Consider the following 16,206-nt stretch of genomic DNA (forward strand, 5'->3'; position numbering starts at 1 on the left):
ATGGGTGCAGTGTGTGCAGTGGGGGCCCCCTCTGGACTCAGGGGCCCGTGTGCACCGCACCCACTGCACCCATTATAGATACGCCAGTGTGCAAAAGCAAAAAGGTCTGGCCACGGATTAGACTGAAAAGATGGGCGGAGTTACCATCATAAGGTGGAACATAGGTGGAGTAGATAGCCCTCTCACATCCCGCATGGAGTGCACGGAGATGCTTTGATTATTGGGTAGGGATAGCCATCAGTGTGCTCTCCATTAATGGTTTCTATTGATGGCAAAAATATGGGTGGCAATTGATGGTAACAAACTAAGCTATGGAAGACCATTGATGGTTTAAAACCACCGATGGTCATTCCTATTCTTTCATTGATTGGCATGTATCCCTGCACTGCTAGGAAAACAAACAAACCATCAGATGGTTCTATACCATCGATGGCGGGAGACCATTTTGGTTTCACCCAGCGATGGCAAAATTATTTGACATCGGAAAAAGACCATTGATGATTTTGAATGGTCAATGGCCATCCCTTTTATTGGGCAGTCATTCCACCCATCAATTGGGTCGGCTGCACGGCCCGATCGCACTATCATGCAGTCTATACATTTAGTAATGCAGCCTTACACTTAGTAATATTAGGAGAGTGCACTCAACTCTTTAGCATCCAGAGGAGAAGGGGGCAACCTGCTTTACAGTGCATGTGCAGCTCCCCACCATGTCTTTCTCTCCTTCCTTCAGTCCTGAGTGTCCCCCAACAGATGAGAGCAGGACCGTAACTAGGTGTGTGCGGAGGGGGCACCGCACATAGCGCTGCAGGGTAGGGGGCGCTGTTGGCGGCACTTGTCAATTATCTGTTTTAATTACTTTCATTTGCAGTTTTCCCTCTTTTTGAAGCCCAGCATCTCCTGACTACCGCTGTCTCCCACCCTGACTCCTTCTGTCGCTAATACCTATACAACTTTCATGAACTCAACATGAGATTTTTGTTATTCAGTCACACTGTCCTTTATTACATTTCTAGATGCTGACATACCCGGGATTCAAACCCATTGCCTGTGACATTGCAGTCAGCCATTGAACTGTCTGCCCTTACATAGAAAGGAAGATAATTATAAGCTAGAGAACTCTATTTGAAGCTTACCTTGTACTTTGTGAAAAAAAGATAAGCATTGGATATATTATATATATATATATATATATATATATATAAAACTAGGTGCTTCATCGCGCCCTACGGGCGCTCTTCACACCGTCGCAAGGGGCTACACCCCCTTAACCCTTGCATGCCTTTCTGGGGTTCAATATTTGTGTTATATGGAGTATCACCTGCATTCCTTTGTTAGTGGTTAAATATTGCACAATGAAAGGGTGTGCGATGGTGAAGGAGGCGCAGCCCCTTGCGACGGCGTGAACAGCACCTGCAGACCACAATGTACAGAATGTAGCGGGTGCGGGGGGTACTGCGGATGGTGTCTGTAGATGCTGCGGATGGAGGGGGGGCGGAAGTGGGGGTGGGGCCCGGATGGGGAAGGGTTGGGAGGTGCTGCGGGTGGGGGAGGGGCAGAGGAGTGGGGGATGCAGATGGGGGAGGGGTCCGGAGGCACTGCAGGTGGGGGAGGGGCAGGGGTGCCATGGGTGGGGGAGGGGCAGGTGTGGGGATGTTGCAGATGGGTGAAGGGTTCCGGAGGTGCTGTGGGATGGGAAGGGGCGGGAGTGCCACTGGTGGGGTAGGGGTCCGTAGGCGCCATGGGTAGGGGAGGGGCAGGTACGGGTGTTGCGGCAGATGGGGAAGGAGGTCCGGAGGTGCTGCAGGTGGTGGTGGGGCAGGTGCGGGGGTGCCATTGGTGGGGGAGGGGTGGGTGAGGGGGGGACCGCGGATGGAGGAGAGTGTCTGCAGATGCTGCGGGTGGAGGGGGGCAGGTGTGGGGGAGACATATAAGGGGGGTGAATGGTGGAGGGGGCCTGGAGATTGCTGGGGGTGGTGAAGGGGCGGAGGAGTGGGAGCCGCGGGTGGTGTAGGGGGTCTGGAGGCACAGCATGTGGGGGAGGGGTGGAGTGCCCCATGTGGTGGAGGGGAAGGTGCGGAGGTGTGGTGCATTGGGGAGAGATCTGGAGGTGCTGCGGGTACTGTACCTGCCAAAAAGGTAGTTGGAGGGTATGCAGTAACAGGGCCAGGACAGGGGTGACAGGGTCAGAACAGGGTTGACTGGGCCAGGACAGGGGTGACAGGGTCAGAACAGGGGTGACAGGGTCAGAACAGGGGTGACGGGGCCAGGACAGGGGTGACGGGGCCAGGACAGGGGCGACGGGGCCAGGACAGAAATGACAGGGACAGGATAGGGGTGACAGGGTCAGTGTAGGGGCGGCAGGACCAGGACAGGGGTGTCAGGGCCAGTATAGGGTTGACAGGGCAAGCACAGGGGTGACAGGGCCAGGATAGGGGTAGCAGGGCCAGCATAAGGGTGACAGGGCCAGGATAAGGGTGAAAGGGCCAGGATAAGGGTGAAAGGGCCAGGATAAGGGTGGCAGGTCAAGGCCAGGGGTTACAGGGACATGACAGAACACAGGGCACGGGAGAGATTGGTATTAGGGACAGAACAGTGGTGACAGACAGATGTGTCTTATCGGAGTCACTGCTGCTGGCTGCTGCTGTTCCACTCCAACCTGTTGGCATCTGCTGCTGGTGGAGACTTGGCATGGCTGACTCTCTTAGGCTGTATTCCTGCTTCCTCTGCCCGTCCGCATCACTCCCCCCCTCCTCAGTCACACACCGCAGACATCGCGCAGCTGCCGGGCACTGTGGTAAGGTGAGACTGGGAGTGACTGGTTAGCCCCCAGGAGATGCTGCGGCTGGAGGGAGGAGGGGGTCATAGCATGCACGTGGCGCGGACCTCACGGCTGCTGGGCACTATGGTAAGGGGAGACTGGGAGTGACTGGTTAGCTCCCAGGAGACGCTGATGCTGGAGGGAGGAGGGGGTCAGAGCCTGCAAGCAGCGCGGACTTCTGCAGCGCTACCCGCCGGCTAAAGTGTGTGAAGGAGCTGGGCGCAACTCACTGCGGGTGGCAGCGCTGCAGCTAGCGGTGGGGTCGCAGGGGCTGGAGATAACAGAGGCAGTACGGAAAGTGCACAGCGGCTGGTGACCCACAAAACTACAGCTAAGAAGCGTGGAGTGTGCCAGAATGTGACGCTCCTCCCTGCCAGAGAGACCCTGCTGAGTATGCTGATGTGGGGGTCAAGTATGGCATACCCCCTCACACACCCCCATACCTCCCAAATGTCCCAATTTTCGCGGGACAGTCCCATTTTTTGGGGTCTGTCCCGCTGTCCCACCCGCGGGTCGCAGTGTCCTGCGGTGGGGGGGGGGAGCAGTTGGAAAGCTCCTGTACTCGCTGTTCTGCTTAGCAGAGCAGCGGTGAATAGTGGAGACAGAGGGAGAGGGGGCATCAGGGGGTACGGATTATGGGGGGGTTCCAGCAGCAGAGCCGGATTAAGGGGGGGGGGGGGGGGGCAGGCGGTACGTACCGTTGGCCCCACAGTTTTAGGGGGCCCCCTGGCTGGAGTAGCTCTGTCCCAGCTCAGAAGCTCCCCCGTCCTGCCAGCAACAGCGGCAGCATTGTGCTACAGTCAGCACACGCTGCTGCGTATTGGCAGGTCTGTGGTGTTGCAGGGAGGCAGCAGTCTCCCTGCTTTCTTCTGCCTGTGCGGGTGTGTAGGGGGGAGCGACCACCTCCTCTGGATTTACCTCTAGCTGAGGGGCCAAAATACCATTAAAAAAAAAAAAAAATCCCGGAATTTGCATAACGGGGCGTGGCCTCGCGTGCCGCGATTAGGCCACGCCCCCAACCCACAGCAGGCACAGCAATGAGATAGGGCTCCCCTGTCTCAAGTACCCTGTGCCCCCCGGACTCATAATCAGCCCCTGGGGGCATGCCAGCAGCTCACAGAGCGCTGGGCATGCCCCCTCACTGACGAAAACGGGGGCCCTCCCGCGAAGCCACGCCCCCTTTTCGCCGTGTGTGTGTGTGTGTGTGTGTGTGTGTGTGTGAGTGTGTGAAAGCTGGGAGGTATGCACCCTGCCTGTGCCATGTCCATACTATCTGCTTCTGCAGCTGCTCCTAGTGTCCTATAGATTTGGCCAGATCTGTGACTCATTTGACTAACTCCGCCCACTGTTGTGACTCCGCCCAGCGTTAGCAAATGAATCACAAGATCACAGAATAGGGCTATTATATAGGAGATAAGTGGGAAGGAGCGTCACATCATGGACTTTCTCTGTGATCAATCTTGTCAAGCCTCTTCCCCGAGAGGCGCCTTATGTCCGTATTGAAAAAAAAGGGGGTGGGGGGGGGGGGGGGGGTGGGGGCGCCAATTCTCTCTCTGGCACAGGGCATCAAAAAGTCTAGTTACGGCTCTGGTGGAGCGTGAGACCCCAAAGTATACTGTGTCACCACTGCTATGTGTATAATATAAATCCTGCTGCCACCACTGCATAACAGCAGTACTGTATATGTGAGTGCAAGCTGGATGCACTACAATGCCCAGCATACCTTGTACACTCCAGGCTGCAATGGGATATCTCAGCTACCTCTACCTGCTGCATACTGTAAGCCTCCTGTTATCCTTTACGTATTTCTACTTGTCAATAAACAATTCCCTGATTACGTCCAGTACCTGCCGTGTGGACTAACCTCCTCCACACACCGCTGACACCTACAGTACTATTCTGGTATCTGCCAGTGAGTAATAACTGGTCTCACATGTACGCTTGCTCATCTGAGTGAGTCCTGTTTCATGAGTAGCTATGTGGGTTAGTCAGTTTTCCTGCATCCAACACATAAATATGTATATTTGAAAATGTTTACAAATCGTTTCAAGGTAATATTCATCATTTAAATTAACCAATAAAAGAAGATTTCAACTTAAAAATGTTGTGTAATGTCAAGCGCATTTCCCCTTGCGAATGAACGGGTGTGACTAGGCTGTACTGGGGGGGGGGCACATGCAAGCAACGTTCAGTGAGGGCGCGATGGCACAGTTATGTAGAGCTGGATCAGACATATTATTAGACCCAGCCGCTGTCAGTGACAGTCCACATCTCGCCTGCATCTGCCTAGCCACCCCCTGTTACCGCCAAGGTATGCCCACTGAAATCCAAACCCCCAGTGAATGCGCAGTGCAACTCAGACCCATGCGCTGTACTTAAAACATCGACTAATTGCGTACATCCTGTATGAGCATAGCGCTCTGCTCAGAATAAGGCCCAGCGTGACATCATCTGCGGTGGATCTACATCCAGCTTAGCTTCAGTCAAATGAAGACAGAAAAAACAGCAAAAAGATGACAAATATGAAATATTAATAGGAAAATCCCAAAATACATTGTACAAAGTAATTAAAATATGCCTGAGGCAACAACGTTGGTCAGTGTCTACTTATATGTCATGTTCTATGCAGAGCCGGATTAAGGGGGGACCCTGGGGGAAAGTACCCTGGGCCCCATTTTTAAAAGGCCCCCGCCACCCACCACCGCCGATCTGTGCTGCCTGCGCTACTGAGTCCCGACTCCCCACTGCCTTGCCAGTTGATGCAATGTGCCGCATTTCAGTACAGGACAGCTGAGCAACGGCTCAGCTGTCGAATACCATGTGAAATGGGCAGCCTGCAGCACAGTCATTGGCTGGGCATGCAGGCTGCAGGAAATGAGAAGGAAGGATCCCTGGCGATGTGTTGAGCTAGCGACGGCGGAGGTCCGAGTTTGCGTGGCACTTGGAGGAGAGGCAGAAAGAAACGGGCTCTCTCTCACATGTTGTGTTATGGGCAGAGCAAAAAGTAAGGCCAGCTGAGTTAATTTGCTGCCATCAATTAAATAAGAATTTTAGGCATTGAGTTTTATATATATATATATATATATATATATATATATACGAATCCAGTATCAGCCGGCACTCAAAACTAAATAGCAACTTGCTCCGGTGTGTCAGGTCTGGGTGTTTTTGTGAATCCGTTAACCCGGGACCAACCACAGGTGTAAGTGCTGGGGTATGAAGAAAGTAGGGAGGACGAAGAAAGTTCCGTTTCATATATTTATTAAAAATAACAATTCAGTAAAGAGTTAAATGACAAGTTGTTAATCATCATATTATACTGAAGTATTGCAGGAATGGCAGAAATAATATGCAGGATAAAGCTCAAAGATAAATAAAAGAAATGTTCATGGAAACGTATGCAAAACAAGCTGATGAATAAATGTTGAATTGTCCAAATATAAATAAGCTTTGATGCAGAACTGTAGAATGTGTTTAACTGGATAATGCAGACATGAAGAAATAACTGTAAGGATTTGCAATGAAGTTTTGAGAGTTAACTGAGAGGCTGTGAAGAATTATCTTTGTTATGGCAACATAGAAAATAAAAGTACTGAATTGGGTTACTTGCAGATTCCGGAGGTCACTGTGAAACTGTAGCAGATGACAAGGTGATGAATGGGTTAAATGCTGAGTAGAACAAACGAACAGCTGAGGGTAGTGGAATCCTCCAAACTTTGTATGGTAGGCAGACAAGGTAACCTCATGCAAGACTCTGGGAATCCAACTGCTTCCAGTAGGTGTGCAATTAACTGACAGCACAGCGGGGAGCTGGTGGATCTTTTAGCAGTGAAGGCTGCAGACGGACCTCTGGGAACGGAGGCGATATCTGGACCACGGGAATCACACAGGAATGCACGGAGAGAGCTCAGAGCTAGAGCACAGCGTTGATACAACAAAGCACTGGCCCAGAGTAACATAATCCCAGCCTACTTAAAGGCAGCACAAGCACGGGATTGGCTTACACCTGCCCACAGGTGTTTTCACAAGTGCTCTGTATTACCTATTTGGTCTCCAACATGGCCATCTCCTATACAGCAGACACACCGCAGTGCCTTAGGCCATTTGGTCCCCGCACTCACAGTTCCCAGATTCTGCATTACCTGTGCCACCGATCACGCCGCGTCCCCACACGAGCGCACAGCACTGCGAGCAACCGCACTGGCAACGGATGAACCCCAGAACCCGCAAAGGTAAGAGACCGGTTCGTGACACGGTGCCTGTATTGAAATAAGATACAAGTCCAGAAAAGAACGGCACTCGGAGATCATATATAGGAAAAGTAAAGTATATTCATTAACATTTCGGGGCGGCAAGCCCCGTCCTCAGAATGAGGTTTGTGTTCATTCTGAGGACGGGGCTTGCCGCCCCGAAACGTTAATGAATATACTTTACTTTTCCTATATATGATCTCCGAGTGCCGTTCTTTTCTGGACTTGTGTGTGTGTATGTATATATATATATATATACACACATATACATATATATAATTTCCATATAATTAATCTGCATCCTACCTCTTTACTATGGACCCCACTGTTGGAAGTGCCCTGCCCCCCCCCCCATAGCCTTAATCCGGCTCTGGCTCTATGTCCCGTTCTGGTCATTAAGACATATCAGTAGCATGGACTTGTCCTGGCATCCCAGTGTATTGTAAGTATCAGAGGGGAAATGTAATAGGGATGGCCACTGCCCATGGATAACATACAGAAGCAGATTTGCAAATGAATAGTAGAGTTACATACTGTAAATATGTGGAATAAGAAGATAGGAACAGTGTGGAAGGGTCATGTCTACTATAGTGCACCTGTCTTGTACTTGAAATGCATCTTGCACGCATCACGTATGCTACATGTATCTCTGCAAAGCAACTTTGATTTGCAGAAAGTATAAACAGCAGAACAGTCAGAGTCTGGGCTCTTACAATAAGCCGGAATTGTAAGATTACAGCAACAGGACTCCAGGACCCTGTGTCAAACCATTATCATAAAAATGCATGATTTAAAAACAGCTGGCTATTCTATCTCAGAGCTATTAAAAGGAAAGCCTAATAAACAGCGGATTTACTTCCAAAGAGTCTAAATCCACTAATTGACTTCCACAGGCCGGCTGGAAATTCACTATGTTCGACTAAGACAAATTTATATTCACAGGCAGAGTGCAGATTAATCGGAAAAGCTTTTCACCTTTAAACTGGAGAAGAAAGCAGTGAAAAGAATGTCAGATTAAACAGTTATCTTGATAGAATAGTATAAAGAGAGAGGAGAGAAGCGGAGTGTAAGCCACGCAAAGCCTGCTCGCTTTTTCTTCTCCAAGAGCACACACAGAGTAACAGGCTGTGCTAGGCACTTCCCATGCAAATCACAATCCACCTGCCGTTTGCCTGACCACCACAGAAATTCAAGGAAAACAAAGTCAGGCGCTAACCAAAAGTGTAAGCCATTGTTCTATGGGGGTCATTCTGACCCGTCCGCTCGCTGCTTTTTGTCGCAGCTGAGCGAACGGGTCCCATACTGCACATACCCCTCCCCCCGTTCCCCCCTTTGCTCCACACAAGGTACTGTACAGTAAGAAGTGGTAAAAGGACCAGAGGTGCAGGGTCCTGAGGTGCCACCTGATAAAGTTTATAATGACATTACTGTACATGTGCAGCAAGCTGTGCAGCAAATCATGAGATGAAACAGGCTGTTTGGAAAAATGTGCAGTTCCAGCAATACAGTCTCCAAGCTAGTTATCCCCACCGAATTTGTAAACAACCATGTTTGACGAATTTCTAGTCAATTCTGCAGCTAGAAGTTCACAGCCAAATGCCGTAATGAGACCAAACTATGGCTTACCATGTATTTGCAAATGCATGCAACAAATATCTCTGAAGTTCTATTACCAGTGCCACATAGTTTTTCAAGTATTGTTGCAGGTACTATTGAATGTGCTGGGGGACACCTGCCTTTCTGTTTTCTGTTTGGTATGACCCCTCCCTTTCATGCACCTATAAAGTACTGCCAGACTGATCTGAGCAGCTTTCAATGTTTGTTTGCAAATATGGCTCCTCTCCCATGTTAATGTTTTTATTCCATTGGCATTTGTTTGACTTCCTATATAAAATGATGGCACAAAAACACCACACACCCCATCAAAAGCGTACTATCAGCACTATTTTTGTCGAGTGATAAATTGCACGGAGATAAAGTACCAACCAATCAGCTCCTAACTGTCATTTTTCAAACCCAGCCTGTAACATGACAGTTAGAAGCTGGTTGGTTGGTACTTTATCACCATGCACTTTATCACTCTTCAAGGCTGGTACTTTATCACCATGCACTTTATCACTCTTCAAGGCTTGATAAATTTGGGCCAGCAATCAATTACCAGCAACAACAAAAAACAACTAATTTGTGTCATCCAATCAGAAAAATGACTCATCTTACAGTCATATTATTAGCACCTTAAGGACTTTCTTTAAGTACATACAAACACTATAAGAGTAGTGATGTGACAATAGGGAAATGGGAAATGGTCTTGCCCGGTCCCTTCTTTGCAAATGCCAGTTCTAGACATGTTAGGGTTAACAGAAATGGGAATTTATTTGCCACAAAATACATAATTGTATCTCTTCGCTTTAGTTCGATTTTATTTCTTTTTTCTAAACCATGCAAAATACACAAAGGCAATTAAGCAGCAGCACTCTGTAATACTAATGCACAAAGCTTCCCTCGGCCTCACTTTCTGCTTTTAATTATCTCACTGCATTTTGATTTTCTCAGCAAGTCACCTGGGCATTTGCTCATCCTGAGAAATGGTCAGTGGGAGTCGGACCTGGTACCTTAAACATCACATCTCTGCCAAACTTTATTCTGCCTGTAATGAGCTTTGCTAATGAATTCAAAGGGAAGAGAGTAAACAGTTTCCACTCTGTGTAATTAGAGCAGGAGAGGACGTACAGATCTAGTGCTGGAGTGGAGATGACCTAACTGCGATCTGCCAGATAGGACCTTCACAAGGTAGTCAGGCTTTAATTAGCTGCTTCTCCTGAACAGAGAAATCAATGTGCAATGTATCTGTTACCGGAACATGAGAGGAATATTGGGAAATTGAAAACCTCTGTTTGTTAAAGTAATAGGTGCTCAACTAACCTTGGGAACCTCAATGAAATGACTATGGGGGTCATTCCGAGTTGATCGTAGCTGTGCTAAATTTAGCACAGCTACGATCAGGCACTCAGACATGCGGGGGGACGCCCAGCACCGGGCTAGTCCGCCCCGCATGTCAGTGCCGCCCCCCCCCCCCAGAAATGCAAAAGCATCGCACAGCGGCGACGGCCCGCCCGCCCAATGGTCTAGCCACACCTGCATTGGCTAGACCACGCCTCCTAAATGGCGGCTTAACACCGCCCTCCAGCCCCCTCCCGCCCAGCGACCGCCTCTGCCTCTAGGCAATGACGGCTGGCATGCGTCAGCGCACTGCGGCGCCGGCGCATGCGCAGTTCCAATCTGATCACTGCGCTGCGATAAACTGCAGCGAGCGATCGGGTCGGAATGACCCCCTATGTGCTTTCTAATGCGATGTGTGCTCTCATGAAATCCACATTTAGAGACAGATGCAGTAATGTGCAAAAAGAAGTCATTAACTAACTGACTAACTGACTAACTAACTAACTAACTAACTAACTAACTAACTAACTAACCAAGCAACCAACCAAGCAAGCAACCAACCAACCAACCAACCAACCAACCAACCAACCAACCAACCAACCAACTAACTAAATAAATAAATAAACAAACAAATATGCCTTGTTTCACCCCCCAAAGTAAAACTACCACCACCAGAGGTACAGATGCCACTTAAGCAGGGTAACAACAAATGTGGGGTCACCAGCTATTGGATGCTACAGCTGCCAGAACACACTGGTGCTAATGGAATTACTTTAAAATTACCAGTATGCTGTCAAAGTTTAAGTATTTCAATGAAAAAAAACAACAACTCCACAAAATATATCTATTACCTCTTCATTGGTCATCCAAATCCATAAAGAATCCCTTTGTTCCTGAAGTAGTCCAATTTCAATACAAATAAAACAATGATCAGAGTATTAGGGTATTCAAAGGGACAGACCAACTTATAGGCAGTCGAGTGAATCCGAGTAGTGTCTCTGGTTTTCTCGTCTTGCACGGATTCCCAATCGAAGCAAAATGTAATCATCCCGACATCGGATTCTCGTGGGTTTTGAAATCTATATAAATGCCTGCAGCAGTGATTCTGCACCATTTCATAGCAGATCATGGAGAAAGCTGTGTGCTCTGATGGTCTGTGCTCAGTGTCGGACGCGGGCATGAAAGGCCCACCGGGGAATGCAATGATAGGGGCCCATGTTTAGTAGAGATGAGCGGGTTCGGTTCCTCTGAATCCGAACCCGCCCGAACTTCAGGTTTTTTACACGGGTCCGAGCAGGCTCGGATCTTCCCGCCTTGCTCGGCTAACCCGAGCGCGCCCGAACGTCATCATCACGCTGTCGGATTCTCGCGAGGCTCGGATTCTATCGCGAGACTCGGATTCTATATAAGGAGCCGCGCGTCGCCGCCATTTTCACACGTGCATTGAGAGTCATAGGGAGAGGACGTGGCTGGCGTCCTCTCCGTTTAGAGAAGAGAGAGACACAGTATTTTGGGGAGCATTATTAGGAGGAGTACTACTATACTGTATACTACTATACTACTTGCTGAAGTGATATTTATACTAGATTAGATAATAGATAGTGTGACTGTAAGTGTATTATCTGACTTGTGGGGGAGACACTGACAGTGGGGAGCAGTTAGAGTCTGAGAGCAGGACTCAGGAGTACATATAACGTACAGTGCACACTTTTGCTGCCAGAGTCAGTGCCACACTGCCATTGTTGTGACCACACTGACCACCAGTATAATAATATGTTTTGTGATTGTCTGCTTAGGCCTCGGAGTACTAGTTGCAAGTTGCAACGTGACCTGAAGTGACCACCAGTTTAATAATCAATCACCACCAGTTTAATATATATATATATAATTGTATATAATATATATATATATATATATATATATATATAATATTGTATACCACCTACCCGTGGTTTTTTTTTTTTTTCATTCTTCTTTATACATACTACTATAGTAGCTTACTGTAGCAGTCTGCGGTGCTGTGCTGACCTGACAGTGTCCAGCAGGTCCGTCATCAGTCATTACATAATAAATATATATAGTACCTGTCCGGCTGCAGTACTAGTGATATTATATTGATTTCATCTCATTATCAATAATTTATCATCCAGTCTAGACTCTATATTAGCAGCAGACACAGTACGTTAGTCCACGGCTGTAGCTACCTCTGTGTCGGTACTCGGCAGTCCATCCATAATTGTATACCACCTACCCGTGGTTTTTTCTTTTTCTTTCTTCTTTGTACATACTACTATAGTATAGTAGCTTACTGTAGCAGTCTGCGGTGCTGCTGAGCTGACAGTGTCCAGCAGGTCCGTCATCAGTCATCATTACCTAATAAATATATTATCTACCTGTCCGGCTGCAGTACTAGTGATATTATATATACATACATATATATATATTGATTTCATCTCATTATCAATCATCCAGTCTATATTAGCAGCAGACACAGTACGTTAGTCCACGGCTGTAGCTACCTCTGTGTCGGCACTCGGCAGTCCATCCATAATTGTATACCACCTACCCGTGGTTTTTTTTTTCTTTCTTCTTTGTACATACTACTATAGTATAGTAGCTTACTGTAGCAGTCTGCGGTGCTGCTGAGCTGACAGTGTCCAGCAGGTCCGTCATCAGTCATCATTACCTAATAAATATATTATCTACCTGTCCGGCTGCAGTACTAGTGATATTATATATACATACATATATATATATTGATTTCATCTCATTATCAATCATCCAGTCTATATTAGCAGCAGACACAGTACGTTAGTCCACGGCTGTAGCTACCTCTGTGTCGGCACTCGGCAGTCCATCCATAATTGTATGCCACCTACCCGTGTTTTTTTTTTTTTCTTTCTTCTTTGTACATACTACTATAGTATAGTAGCTTACTGTAGCAGTCTGCGGTGCTGCTGAGCTGACAGTGTCCAGCAGGTCCGTCATCAGTCATCATTACCTAATAAATATATTATCTACCTGTCCGGCTGCAGTACTAGTGATATTATATATACATACATATATATATATTGATTTCATCTCATTATCATCCAGTCTATATTAGCAGCAGACACAGTACGTTAGTCCACGGCTGTAGCTACCTCTGTGTCGGCACTCGGCAGTCCATCCATAATTGTATACCACCTACCCGTGGTTTTTTTTTTTCCTTTCTTCTTTGTACATACTACTATAGTATAGTAGCTTACTGTAGCAGTCTGCGGTGCTGCTGAGCTGACAGTGTCCAGCAGGTCCGTCATCAGTCATCATTACCTAATAAATATATTATCTACCTGTCCGGCTGCAGTACTAGTGATATTATATATACATACATATATATATATTGATTTCATCTCATTATCATCCAGTCTATATTAGCAGCAGACACAGTACGGTAGTCCACGGCTGTAGCTACCTCTGTGTCGGCACTCGGCAGTCCATCCATAATTGTATACCACCTACCCGTGGTTTTTTTTTTTCTTTCTTCTTTGTACATACTACTATAGTATAGTAGCTTACTGTAGCAGTCTGCGGTGCTGCTGAGCTGACAGTGTCCAGCAGGTCCGTCATCAGTCATCATTACCTAATAAATATATTATCTACCTGTCCGGCTGCAGTACTAGTGATATTATATATACATACATATATATATATTGATTTCATCTCATTATCATCCAGTCTATATTAGCAGCAGACACAGTACGTTAGTCCACGGCTGTAGCTACCTCCGTGTCGGCACTCGGCAGTCCATCCATAATTGTATACCACCTACCCGTGGTTTTTTTTTTTCCTTTCTTCTTTGTACATACTACTATAGTATAGTAGCTTACTGTAGCAGTCTGCGGTGCTGCTGAGCTGACAGTGTCCAGCAGGTCCGTCATCAGTCATCATTACCTAATAAATATATTATCTACCTGTCCGGCTGCAGTACTAGTGATATTATATATACATACATATATATATATTGATTTCATCTCATTATCAATCATCCAGTCTATATTAGCAGCAGACACAGTACGTTAGTCCACGGCTGTAGCTACCTCTGTGTCGGCACTCGGCAGTCCATCCATAATTGTATGCCACCTACCCGTGTTTTTTTTTTTCTTTCTTCTTTGTACATACTACTATAGTATAGTAGCTTACTGTAGCAGTCTGCGGTGCTGCTGAGCTGACAGTGTCCAGCAGGTCCGTCATCAGTCATCATTACCTAATAAATATATTATCTACCTGTCCGGCTGCAGTACTAGTGATATTATATATACATACATATATATATATTGATTTCATCTCATTATCAATCATCCAGTCTATATTAGCAGCAGACACAGTACGTTAGTCCACGGCTGTAGCTACCTCTGTGTCGGCACTCGGCAGTCCATCCATAATTGTATGCCACCTACCCGTGTTTTTTTTTTTTTCTTTCTTCTTTGTACATACTACTATAGTATAGTAGCTTACTGTAGCAGTCTGCGGTGCTGCTGAGCTGACAGTGTCCAGCAGGTCCGTCATCAGTCATCATTACCTAATAAATATATTATCTACCTGTCCGGCTGCAGTACTAGTGATATTATATATACATACATATATATATATTGATTTCATCTCATTATCATCCAGTCTATATTAGCAGCAGACACAGTACGTTAGTCCACGGCTGTAGCTACCTCTGTGTCGGCACTCGGCAGTCCATCCATAATTGTATACCACCTACCCGTGGTTTTTTTTTTTCCTTTCTTCTTTGTACATACTACTATAGTATAGTAGCTTACTGTAGCAGTCTGCGGTGCTGCTGAGCTGACAGTGTCCAGCAGGTCCGTCATCAGTCATCATTACCTAATAAATATATTATCTACCTGTCCGGCTGCAGTACTAGTGATATTATATATACATACATATATATATATTGATTTCATCTCATTATCATCCAGTCTATATTAGCAGCAGACACAGTACGGTAGTCCACGGCTGTAGCTACCTCTGTGTCGGCACTCGGCAGTCCATCCATAATTGTATACCACCTACCCGTGGTTTTTTTTTTTCTTTCTTCTTTGTACATACTACTATAGTATAGTAGCTTACTGTAGCAGTCTGCGGTGCTGCTGAGCTGACAGTGTCCAGCAGGTCCGTCATCAGTCATCATTACCTAATAAATATATTATCTACCTGTCCGGCTGCAGTACTAGTGATATTATATATACATACATATATATATATTGATTTCATCTCATTATCATCCAGTCTATATTAGCAGCAGACACAGTACGTTAGTCCACGGCTGTAGCTACCTCCGTGTCGGCACTCGGCAGTCCATCCATAATTGTATACCACCTACCCGTGGTTTTTTTTTTTCCTTTCTTATTTGTACATACTACTATAGTATAGTAGCTTACTGTAGCAGTCTGCGGTGCTGCTGAGCTGACAGTGTCCAGCAGGTCCGTCATCAGTCATCATTACCTAATAAATATATTATCTACCTGTCCGGCTGCAGTACTAGTGATATTATATATACATACATATATATATATTGATTTCATCTCATTATCATCCAGTCTATATTAGCAGCAGACACAGTACGGTAGTCCACGGCTGTAGCTACCTCTGTGTCGGCACTCGGCAGTCCATCCATAAGTATACTAGTATCCATCCATCTCCATTGTTTACCTGAGGTGCCTTTTAGTTGTGCCTATTAAAATATGGAGAACAAAAATGTTGAGGTTCCAAAATTAGGGAAAGATCAAGATCCACTTCCACCTCGTGCTGAAGCTGCTGCCACTAGTCATGGCCGAGACGATGAAATGCCAGCAACGTCGTCTGCCAAGGCCGATGCCCAATGTCATAGTACAGAGCATGTCAAATCCAAAACACCAAATATCAGTAAAAAAAGGACTCCAAAACCTAAAATAAAATTGTCGGAGGAGAAGCGTAAACTTGCCAATATGCCATTTACCACACGGAGTGGCAAGGAACGGCTGAGGCCCTGGCCTATGTTCATGGCTAGTGGTTCAGCTTCACATGAGGATGGAAGCACTCAGCCTCTCGCTAGAAAACTGAAAAGACTCAAGCTGGCAAAAGCACCGCAAAGAACTGTGCGTTCTTCGAAATCCCAAATCCACAAGGAGAGTCCAATTGTGTCGGTTGTGATGCCTGACCTTCCCA

This window comes from Pseudophryne corroboree, chromosome 4 (assembly GCF_028390025.1).
Source record: "Pseudophryne corroboree isolate aPseCor3 chromosome 4, aPseCor3.hap2, whole genome shotgun sequence".
In the NCBI taxonomy this organism is placed as follows: Eukaryota; Metazoa; Chordata; class Amphibia; order Anura; family Myobatrachidae; genus Pseudophryne; species Pseudophryne corroboree.